Source organism: Acomys russatus, chromosome 7 (genome assembly GCF_903995435.1).
Source record: "Acomys russatus chromosome 7, mAcoRus1.1, whole genome shotgun sequence".
NCBI lineage: Eukaryota > Metazoa > Chordata > Mammalia > Rodentia > Muridae > Acomys > Acomys russatus.
The window spans coordinates 50,932,615-50,944,655 of record NC_067143.1 but is presented as its reverse complement, the minus strand read 5'-3'; the positions used below and the strand labels follow the sequence as shown (position 1 = coordinate 50,944,655).

General features: G+C 43.3%; 1 protein-coding gene across 1 annotated transcript in view; it reads left to right on the top strand.

The window, feature by feature from the left end:
* Positions 1–12,041, top strand: part of Uvrag (UV radiation resistance associated) — a 256,107-nt gene that overhangs the window by 159,375 nt on the left and 84,691 nt on the right. The window lies entirely within an intron of this gene.

Sequence of the window (12,041 nt, the reverse complement as noted above, 5' to 3'; positions counted from 1 at the left end):
CAGGGAAAGTTACACGCTAACTGTGTACATCAGACAAGGGATTATAAAGTAAATTATCTAAGTCTCAAAGGGAAGCAACTGAAGAACAGTCAGCAAGTGGCCAGCAAAGACCACGGAAGGAAATAGTAAAGGGAAGATGGGCATCAGCTGGGTCGCTGGGCAGTGCGGTACGGCAGCACAGGCAGAAGGCCTAATCTTTGAAATAACAGAACAGTGTACAAGACCCTGGATGGTTGACTTTTGACAGAAAAGAGAGAAGACAGAATGGCAGTTTGGGGAATGAAGAAAGGAGAAACACCACGAATACGCGTGCAGGCACTGGAGAGTCAGGAGCCTGTGCAGGACAACTTTAAACTAATAATATTGCTATTCTAGTCAAATGGCTTAGTTTCTAGAAAGACACTGCTTTTCAACATAAGTAATTGGGATTGCAAACACACCACAGTAAGCCTGGAGGGTGAGCTGTAAATTTAGCAGTCCCAGCACCTGGAGGTGGGGTGAGGACAAGAAAGAAGAGAGCAGGGGAGAGAAGGAACGGGAGGGTAAGGCATCAGTGGCCAGACCAGGAATGAGGATCTGGGATATTCTAGGTGAGTCATTCTCAACTCTGGCTGCATGCTAAAGTCACCTTGGGAGCCTTAAAGCCAGCTTTTGACCCCTAGATTCCTAACCCCGTCCTGGAGATCCCGACACCACTGATAGCACTCAGATCTGAGTGCTGTTTAAAGCCTCCTCAGTGGTTCTGATGTGCAGTGTGGGAGAGAACCACTATCCTAGGTTAGGAGGGTCCCATTCTCATGGCATGAAAAATTAGATATTGCCATGTTTATTTAGGGACCTCGAAAGCAGTTTAGCATTACTGTGTTTAGAGGTAGAGTGGGCTGTGCAGAAAGCAGAGACTGTAGCATGTGGTCAGCACTCTGTATCCATGTGTACCTGTGAATTTTGCATCCATGGATCAGCTAACATTTGATTACAAGTACTAGGGGGCAGTTGTGTCTATATTGAACATATATAGTTGGACTCTAAACAACATAGTAAACCAACTACTCTCAAAGATTTTAAAAACTTCTTAATTTTATTTTATTTTTTGTTTTGTGTTTTTTTTTTCTTAATTTTATTTTTAATTATGTATATATGTGTGTATGGAGGGGATGTGCACAAGAGACCAAAAGAAGTCATCAGATATGCTGGAGTTGGCCTTACAGGAAGGGTAAGCTGATGATGTGTTTGTTGCTGGGGACCAAACTGGAGACCTTCATAGGAGCAGTATGTGCCCTTAACTGATAAGCCATCTCTCCAGCCCCCAATATAACAGCTATTTAACCACCAGTAAACAGTACTGCTTTACTTGCAGGCTTCTGAGTACCACTCCGTTGTCTTGTGGAGCTGCTGGGTCATGTGGGAGTTGTCATATAAGTAGGGCTTAGAAGCAACTTAAAAATATTGTAAAGCATACAGAGATTATGTGGAGGCTACACGCACACACCAGGCCTTTTCTATAAGAGATTTGAGCATCATGAGTTCTGGCATCCAGGAAAGAGGCTGGGCCCCAGTCTCCCTCAGAGAGTCAGGACTGGTTGTCTGCCTGGGAGAACAAGGGCGCTCCACTGAGGAGCTTGAGTAAGTTAGGTCAGCAGCTTTTCCAGTGTTGTTATCGGTTTGAGCCCAAGTATGCTTTTCAGTTTAAAAAACATAAGAAATTGAATGACAGCCGTGTGTGTGTGTGTGTGTGTGTGTGTGTGTGTGTGTGTGTATGTGTGTGCGTGTGTGTGTGTGTGTGTGTGTTTGACAAAGGGAACATTAGGGTTTTGGGTTTGGTTTTTTTTTTTTTTTTTTAGGTTTTGTAAAAAAATCAATTTGAAATTCCTGTAATCCAAAATTCAAGACTTTACGTGGTCAGTGATATTTTAGTCTATTTTCACTGTTGTGCAACTAGCACCTCTACAGTTCTGAAACCCCAGAGCTGTGCCCATTAAACAACTACCCCCTAACCCTTGCCCCTCCTCAGTCTCTGGCAACCATCTGTCTGTTTCTGTCTTTATGGATTCTCCTCTTCTGGATATTTTATATAAACGGAGCCATACAATATGTGACCTTTTTCTTCCTGGCTTCTTTTGGTTAGCATAATGTTCTCAATATGTGTCCATGTTGAAGCAGTTCGTGCTTTATTCACTTTATGGTTCAGTACTTTTCCGGCAAGCCTGTATACCACGTTTTGTTTTTTCATTCATCCCTTGATGGGCATCTGGGCTATTTCTACCTGTGGCTCTCATGAATAGTGTTGTGTTAAATTATTTGCTCATAGTTGTTTGAATGCCCGTTTTCAGTTTTTTTCTTCATCTCTGTGAAGTTACTGAGTCATACAGTAATTCTGTTTCACTTTGAGAGGAAGCACCAAAGGGTTGTCCACAGCAGCTGTGCCGTTCTCTCACTTTCCAGATGTGAAGTGCGCCCCATTATGGGTTGGCTTTGTTACCTCCTTACCCAGTGGTGCTCTTCCCTTGTCCTCGTTGTCATTGGCGATGTCTTCTTCTTCTTCTTCTACTACTGCATGACCATTTGTATTCCTTGGGAATATGTCTCCTCTTATCTATTGTCCATTTTCTAATTGGGCAATTTGCTTTTGAGATTAAGTTGCAAAACTTCTTTACGAAGTCTAGATAGTAGGTCCTTATCAGATAAGCGATTTACAAGCATTTTCTCTCATTCTATGAGTTGTTGAAGTTTAAAGTAAAAAAATGAAAGCCAATATTATGTGCCTCGGTATGTTGTAAGAGCAGCAGGACTTCCAATGGTGCCCATTGTCAGCTCCCACCTGCTGAGGAGTCACTGAAAGAACATGTCACACCCCACTTCTGGAGTCAGGGTCCCCCTCCGTCTTTTGACACTATAACCTTGTCTGTCTAAACAGATCCAAGCTTAGGCTATGCTATTACAGCAGTGTGTGTGTGTGCGCGCGCGCGCGTGCGTGTGTGTGCGCGCGTGTGTGCGTGTGTGTGCGCGCCCGCACATGTGCTTGTACAGGTGTGCTGGGAGATTTACAAACAAGACATTTCTTTTTCATTTTCATTTCATCTCTTCTTCCCAGCTCTGGAGGCTGAGAAGCTCAGGCTCATAGTCCTGACTTGCTCTCTGTTCGCTGAGGCCTGTTCCATTCCTATTGCTGCATCTTCTAGACAGGAGGAAGCCGTGTTCTCACGTAGGGGGAGTAGTGGAAGGTGTGTAAAGGAATCGCATTCTTCTCTCTAGTCCTTTTGCCATAGCTTTAATCCATTCATGTCAACAGAGCCCTTATGACCCCACCCCTTTAAGGAAGGGCGCCACTGCCAGCACTATTGAATCGGGCCTGCGTTTCTGGCATATTCATACATACCCCAGCATTCTGATTGTTCACTCTTCTTCCTGAAAGCAACCCCTAGTCAGAGTGTGCAGTGTCCTCTTCCTCAGGGCTGTGAGTGCACGTGTCTGATCATCTGTTCTTAAGCCCATCTGTCCGGATCAGGAGATGCATATTTAACCCTCCCTGGAATGCTAGGCTGGGAATTTCCTATCAGTGAGCAAAGAGGAAGCAATTACAACAGTTGCATCATAGCCTTCTTAGTGTTCCTGGTGCGTACATGTTTTCAATTTGATGAGCTGAGGTTTTTCCTGTTGTTTCAGTGCTTTTAGTGTCATATTTAAAACCCAGTGTTCGATCCAAGGTCATAATGATTTATCCTTATGCTGTCCTACACTAGTTTTATGATTTTCATCCTTGTTGTTGTTGTTGTTGTTGTTTTTTTTTTTTTTTTTTGAAGCAGGGTTTCTCTGTGTAGCCCTGGCTATCCTGGAACTTAGTCTGTATACCAGGCTGACCTTGAACTCAGAAATCTACCTGCCTCTGTCTCCCAACTTTTAGAATTAAAGGTGTGTGCTAGCTGTAATTTTAATTCTTATAGGTAACTATCCAATTCCCGTTATTATTTTTATTATTTATGGTGTATGGAGATGGCTGTTCTTTCTCCCTTGAATGGCCTTAGTATTCTTGTTGCCAAAAACCAATTGGTCATGGATTATTTCTGGACTGTCTGCAGTCATGCCAGGGCCATAAAAATGTTTGCAGTTTTGAAGGGAAGGAACTCCAAATTTGTTCCTTTGCAATACTGTTTTGGCTACTTGGGGTCCTTTGCGATTCCTTAGGAATTGGAGGATCCGGTTTGTCAACTCTGACAAAAGAAGCCACTTTGGTTTTGAGGGTGATTGTATAGGAGATAAGAGCGGGATCTCCATCTTATTAATAGGTATTGTCATCTAATTGGCGATTAATAATGGTAACAGCTTATCTTTATGTAGCTTCCTTTTAGTTCCTCATGGCAATGTTTTATACTCCTCAATATACAAGTCTTGCGTGCCCTTGGTTAATACATTTCTGTATATTTTATTGTTTTGTTTTGTCATTTCTCTCACAGATTGTTTGAATTTTCTGTATATTGTCCATGTTGTGTGTGAGCAGAAAAAGGTTGAATTCTTTCCGACTTGGATGCTTTTGGTTTTTGTTTTGTTTTGTTTTGTTTTGTTTTTTTTGTACCTAATTGCTGCTGCTAGAACTTCCAGTGCAGCACTGAGTAAAGCGGTAAGAGCCAGCATCTGCCTCATCATTCTAAGAGAAAGTGCCTGGCCCCCTGCCGTTGAGTGCTGCGCTTCCTCAGGAGTGTCCCTGCCATGCTCAGCAAGTTCTGTCTTCCCAGTCTGTGCCACGAAGGGACATTGGGTCTGATCAAGTGGGACGATCCAGGCCCTGCATTGCTTTCTCCTATCCCTGTGGTACATAACATTGTCAGTTGCATTCCTGTGAAAATTCCACTTGGCCGCGGTCTATAATCCTTTTAGCATGTTCTTAGATTCGAAGTGCAGTGTTCACGCCTGTACTCATACAACAAACATTTTCTGTTTGGCTTTCGGATCAGGGTAGCCTGACCTCCTAAAATGAAGAAGGAGGAGGTGGGCCACACTTAGACCTTTTGGAGAGTTTGAGGCTTCCTGTTAATCCATTCTTAAATATTTATTTGAACTCAGCAGTGAAGCCATCTGGTCTTAAACTTTTCTTCTATAGAGGTCTTTAAGTCAGCGAGATGTTCTGCTTTTGTTATGCATCTGGTCCAGCTTCTGCAATTGCTCCATCCCTCGCTGGTGTCTCTGGGTGTATGCCTGTATCATCTAGGATGTCTGATGCTCCATCCCTCGCTGGTGTCTCTGGGTGTATGCCTGTATCATCTAGGATGTCTGATGCTCCATCCCTCGCTGGTGTCTCTGGGTGTATGCCTGTATCATCTAGGATGTCTGATGCTCTATCCCTCGCTGGTGTCTCTGGGTATGTGCCTGTATCATCTAGGATGTCTGATGCTCTATCCCTCACTGGTGTCTCTGGGTATGTGCCTGTGTCATCCAGGATGTCTGATTTGTAGGTACAGTTGGCTGTTCATACTGTTCCCTCGTAATCATTTTGTTTCTATAACTTCTGTGGTGTTGGCTCCAGTTTTATATCTGATTTTAGCTATTTGTAATAGTTTAAAGATCTGTCAATTTAGTCAGTTTTTTAAAAGAAACATGTTTTGGCTTCATTGGCTCTATTTTTGCATGCTCTACTTTGTAACCTGCACTCTTATAGTATTCTTCATCATGCTGCATGTTTGATTGGTGTTTTCTCTTTTTCCCCCTAGTTTATACAACGTAAAATTATATTGAGATATTTTAATGACAGTGTTAGCATTTATAACTTTCCACATCTATTGTTTAAATTTGTTTAGTTTTATTTTATGTACATTGGTGTGAGGGTGTCAGATCCCCTGGAACTGGAATCAGATAGTTGTGAGCTGCATGTAGTTGCTGAGAATCGAACGCTGGTCCTCTAGAAGAGCAGTCAGTGCTCTTAATCACTGAGCCATCCCTCCAGCCTCTTCTGTCTCTGTTATTGTATGCTGTGTTTTCTTTCATTAACCCTTTGGTTAAGGAAATGCTGTTTGGTTTTATGTATTTATTTTAGTTTTTAAAAAACTTTTCCTTCCATGACTGTTTTATCCCATTGTAACTGGTTATTTTTGTGACTTTTTAAAATTAATATTTATTTTGTGAGATATCTGGGAAATATTTCACATGCACCGAAGAAGAACATGCTTTAAACACCTTACCTGCAGTGCTGTGGGTGTGTGTGCAGCATGTGTCACCGAGGCCCCCGTGTGAGCATCCACCCTCTGTCAGGATGCTCTGGCCATCACTGAAAGTGGAATCTGAGCTCTCCAACCTTTGATGTAGGAATGTGTTCATCTTTTCTCAGTTCTGTCTGTATTTGCTTCATGCATTTTGGATTGCCATGCATACTGCATATATTTTCAGGTGTTATTGACCCTTTATACATTATCAGTGTCTAATGACCTGTCTCCCCACTTAGGACAATATATTACTCACAGACCATTTTTTTTCTGCTTTTAATTCAATAACCTCTAGTTCTCTTTTGATTGTCATCTACCCAGAATATCTTTTCCAGTTTTTAGAAGTATTTTCTAATTACATTTATTTGTGTGTTGGGGGCTGGGCAAGTGCCATGGCATGCATATGAAGGTCAAAGGACAATTCTAAAAATCTTTTTAAATCTTTATTTTTTTATTATTTCATATATACAGGTGTGTCTGTATGCCATGTATATGCAGTACCTGAGGAGACCAGAAGAGGGTGTCATATCTTGGGACTGGAGTTGCAGACAGTTGTGGGCTTTCATGTGGGTGCTGGGGATTGAACTCGGGTCCTCTGGAAGAGCAAAAAGTGCTCTTAACCATCAAGCCATCTCTTCAATCCCCAAAGGACATTTTTAAAATGTCAATTCTTTTCTTTTATCTGGGGAGAGGGGTGGTGTTGAGGGGTAGATGGTATGTCAGGGATCAACTCTCGTTGTCAGGCTTGTGAGCAAGCACCCTTACTCAGGAGCCGTTTCATTAGCTTCCTCTTCTTCAGTTTTTCATTTTGACCCTGTTAGAATCTTCTTTTGTCCTTTATGACCTTTACTCAAGAAGGTACAGATCAGAGTGTCATAAGTTCAGGGCTATGCTTGGCTACATAGAAAGTTCACTGCCAGCCAGCTGGGATACAGAAGAACTTGATTTCCTCACAAGTTACATCTTTACACATCAGTTGCCTTTGTTCTCCGCACATTGACACACTTTCAGATGCCTCAGGTTCTCAGAAACTTGCCTAGTTTGCTGGCCTCACAGCTTGACCAGCATCTGCTGCTTTTCAGCACTGAGTTCCGATAGGACTTCCCCCTAGAGTAGCCCAGGCAAGTTGGAATCCATATGTTTTTTGTAGGGTAAGGTCCACGCTGCTCCCATGAGAACACAAGCTCCACACTGCAGAGCGGAGCTGGGAAAGGGGAATTAGGGTACTGGAGCTCTTGTCCCGTTCCCTCTGCCTGACTTGATGGCAGCATCCAGTCAGCTGGAGGAAACCTTTGACTACTTAACAGAATTTTGACAAATTGTATTTTGATGGTTTGGCTTGATTTTTTTTTTTTTTCTAGAGGATCAGGTCCTTAGAGTAATCCCCTCCACTGTTTCTTTGGCATCATTGAGTTAGTGATGAGAAATGTCATCTATAAGGGATGAAGGAATCTCTGCATGATAGTAAACAAGAGAGATGACAATCGCCAGACATGTACTTGAGAAAGAGCACCTTAAGGCCCTTTTCTACTTTACAGTTATTTATTTATTTATTTATTTATTTATTTATTTATTTATTTGTGTGTGTGTGTGTACACCCATATGCATATACACGTGCACGATAGTGTGTCTGTAGGGAGTGGATTATAGCTACACATGAGCCTGCATGCCATGATATACATGTGAAGGGCAGAGAACAATTTAGGAGTTGGTTCTTTCCTGCAGGGTGCTGGGTATCACTTTCTTGTCACTGAGCTTAACAGCAGGCACCTTACCTGCCAAGCCATCTCCTAGGCCTCAGCTTACTGAAGCATAGGCTATCCCTACTCTCTGAAACCACTTGTGGTCTCCTTTTTGGGGGGGGTTGGTTGGTTGGTTTGGGGGACCGGGGGGTTAGGCAGGATTTTTCTGTATAGCCTTGGCTGTCTTGGACTCACTCTGTAGACCAAGCTGGCCTCGAACTTGGAGATCCACCTGCCTCTGCCTCCCTGAGTGCTGGGATTACAGGTGTGTGCCACCATGCCTGGCTGTGTTCTGTAGTTTTGAAAGTAAATGCCCTTCCAGATTTTTGTCAAGTTGCTGCATAATAATCTGACTTTAGATGTGAGTTTTGGAAGCTTGAAGAAGCGTTGTCTCTTGGAAGTGAAGTTTTCTTCCTTTAGATCAGCTACATACTTTAATCTGTGAGTGGGCAGCTGATATACAGGCAATCCCAGCAGTCTATGGGGGCGCTGTACTGCTGACGGTGTTACCAGCTGTAGCTTGCCAGGAGAGCCACAGCAAATGCACTTCTGTGAACGAATTGTGTTTTCTACTGCTCTGCCTTTTTGCGGAACCCCGTTGTATTATGTTGACTAGCTGCACATATTTTTTACTTTCTGTGTGAAGTGCGTCTTATAGCTAGTAGTATGTTGTATTGTGCATTTGTCTTAGCATTACCTCAGTCAGTGGTGCATTTCAGAATTCATGTTTTAGATTTTTGTGAACTATTAAACATTCAGGCTGACTTTATGAAGTTTTAGAAAATCCTTCAAATCCTTTTTGGAACAGCATAGATGTAGAAATATATAAGTAGAAATAGATTTGTTGATCGTGCTTGTTGATTGAATCAACCTGTCAGCTGATGGCTATTCCATCCCAGACCTTGAGAGAGCAGGTTAGACACGGTTTGCTTCTCTCCTGAGTTTTTGGATTGATATGAACCTTTCCAGGGTATTAAATGAAATCAGGCCTTCATGGGAGATGGAAAATAAGAATTGAATGACTCATTGGACAGATTATAGTTAATGTACTAGAGGCCTAGGGTTCTCTCAGCCGCTGCCCTTTCTGATTACCTGCCTCTGCAGGCTGTTGTGTGCACGTGAAGAAATGGAGTTCACAGCTCTTCCTGCAGTTTGGAGGAAGGGAAGGAAACTCACTCTCCGCTCTGTCTGGGAGTCAGGAGCGTGGCTCTGGAGCAGTGCCTTGTTCATGCCCCTCTGTGCACGGCACTCCACAAAGGGAATCTGAGCTCCGTGCTGCAGGGCCCTGCCAGGACCCAAACAGGAAGGGTTGTCATGAATGTCCGGCTGCAGTGTGTGTCTTCTTCCTTCACCGAAGACTAAAATGCAGGTTTTCAACATGGTTTTGAAAGAAAATTATCATTCACATTACTTTGCTGCCTAGGTTGTCTGGAGGATGACACATTCAGAGCAGGCACTGAAATGTCACTGGCTGGGCCCCACTGGCCAAAGTAGAGGTCTTCCAAACCCTCAACGATGTCTGATGAATTTTTTTTTTTTCACTTTTGGGGGTGGGATTTTTTTCTTTGTTTTATTTTCAGATGGAGAAAATGGGTGATATAATCAGTGGGTACTTTTGAAGTTCCTGGCCCATCTATAGAAGGACATTGTAAATCTCTAAAAGATGGGCAGCTGGGGTTTTTCTGGTGGGATTGTTGGGTCCTGGGAAATGGGATACTGTTCTTCACATGTCCTTGATTTTTTTTTTTTTTTCACTTGTTTATTCCTTTGGGAAGACTGTGACCAAAATCCCAGGACTTCCCTCTTTATCTGATTGAATCTGATTTCTTTTAGAAATTAAATTTCTAAGTACAGAGAAATTGCGATGTATCCAAACTCATGATATTGAGCCAAGTTTATAGTCATTGCCTGTGGATCTGATTCTCATGAAAGCGGAGAGATGTTTTACCTCATCGCAATGTATAGAGGCCCCCAGGTCTTGAGTCTTTTCCTTTCCTTGCAGACAGGTCTGGAGATCCATGGAGCTCCTTTCAGCAAAACAGTTGAGAAAAGGCAGGAGCCTGCAGCATGGCTGTGAGCATCTCTGTCCCTCTGTGCCCTTGCTGCTTAGCCGCCAAGGCTGACTTGTGGAATGAATGAGTGAATGACGACTTAATTAATTGGTGAATGGGCTTTGGCTTTCTCATGTCATCTTGTTGAAGCAGATAGAGTAGCTTGAGCTTCCTCTATATGTCGTGGTGAGCACCTCTGCTTTCACTGTTACAGTGCCCGAGGTGAAGACAAGCGAAAGCTCCAGAGCTCTCCTGTCGGGGTGCTGTAGCTGTCTTCTCATTTCTGTTCCCATCTCAGGCATCCTTACCTGTCAACAACATCTTAAAGGATTCATAGGTTCCTTTCTGTAAAAACTCCCAGCTTCTGCTTATTAATTTATTTTGTTTCTTTCCATGATAAAATACCAGGGCAGAAGCAACTTAATGGAGAAAGGGTTTATTTCAGCTCACAGCTCAGGGCGCAACCCACCACGGCAGGAAAGGCAAGGCAGTGCAACCCACCACAGCAGGGAAGGCAAGGCAGCAGCAGGAGCTTGAAGCAGCGGGTCACAAGAGTCCAGTGAGTACTGTATGTGTCAGAGAGGCCCTCCATTGGGGACTGTTGAGGGAAGACTGTTAAAGACTACATACTTCCCAGCTGGCCTGCTGCTAGCCTTCCAGCCACATGTCCAGTTTGCTCTGAGTCATAGGCTGTGTTTCAGGGAAAACAAGCACTTAGTTGTTCTAGGCACCTCATATTGCTTTTGACCCTGTTCCTCATGGTCCATGCTGGCCCATTTGCCTTTATTGCCTTCCCTAACTATGTCCAGAATCAAGGTCATAGCTGCACATAAACCCATCTCTTCTCTGGAAGGCACTTCTTAGGTTCCCATCATTTGGCATTCTCTGTTTTTTGTTTTTTGTTTTTTTGTTTTGTTTTTTTTTTTCTTTTTTGTCATTCGGCAAGCAGCTCTCTCATTACACATCTATCTCTGAAATGAGACACTTTGAGGTGTATGCTCATTGAATTTTAACAGCCACTCAGGTCAGTTGTATCAGCGTCTAGTCATCTTTGTTGTTGCTCTCAATGTGGGGTCTTACCAAATGTCCCAGGCTCACGCTCAGGTCACATCCTGTACCACTGCGCCTGGCCTTAATTGTTTTTATTCTTGTCTCAAATATTTACAGTGTAGGAACTACATTTTTCTAGGTTATTAAACTACTTCCATTTCATGCTGAGATCCTTGTATTGACATTCCAAAAATAAGTTTTTTGAGTTGAGCCAGGAGAATAAAGGGATGTTCAGTTTTGCAAATGCTATTAGGTAATCCGACCCTCCACACTGTGGTCTACAGTCTTAGCTGTAGATGCTCTCGCCGGGACAATGGTTACTTCATGGAGTCCCTTAGGCCCCAGCAGGCTGTCCCCTCCTCTGCTCACTGTAATCCCAGGCTTCGGCAGCACTGCTGAGCGGGCTGTGTTGAGAATGAGAGCAAAGACGGGTCCAACATGAGGAGTCCCCACAGAATTGCAGGCAGCAGAGATCAACACAATAAAAATGCAGAAGGTGGCTGCTGGGTGAGACAGGAAATGAACACCTTGTGAAGATCTGGCATTCTGCTGAGAGGGAGATGTGGAGAATGAGTCAGAAGGAATGGCGTGGCTGGTCCGCTGCTGACGCTGGAAGTATATTGTGTGTGTCGCTTTTAATGAAGTGTGCTTTAGCAGTGCTGATGGTATTATCTGGGTGAGGAAGTCTTCTCCAGTTCTTTTTTTTTTTTTTTTCTTGTTTCTGCATCCAACTAAATTAAAATTCAGTAATGGAATGGGACAGTGAGACAAGAAGGAAAACCAGATGACGACGACATGTGGCCCCAACCTGAACTCCTGCTTTTCTGGTTTGCAATATAGTCGAATCATAATAGAAGTCCACAAATTCCCAGAGGGGGGATGGGGTGGAGGGATAATGTAGTTAGTGACTGGCGGGCTGGGGTATACGTGAAGTCGTGTTACATTATTAGAATGCATGACATCATGTTTGTCACAGGTGGCCCCAGGCTTTGCAGTCTTTCATATTA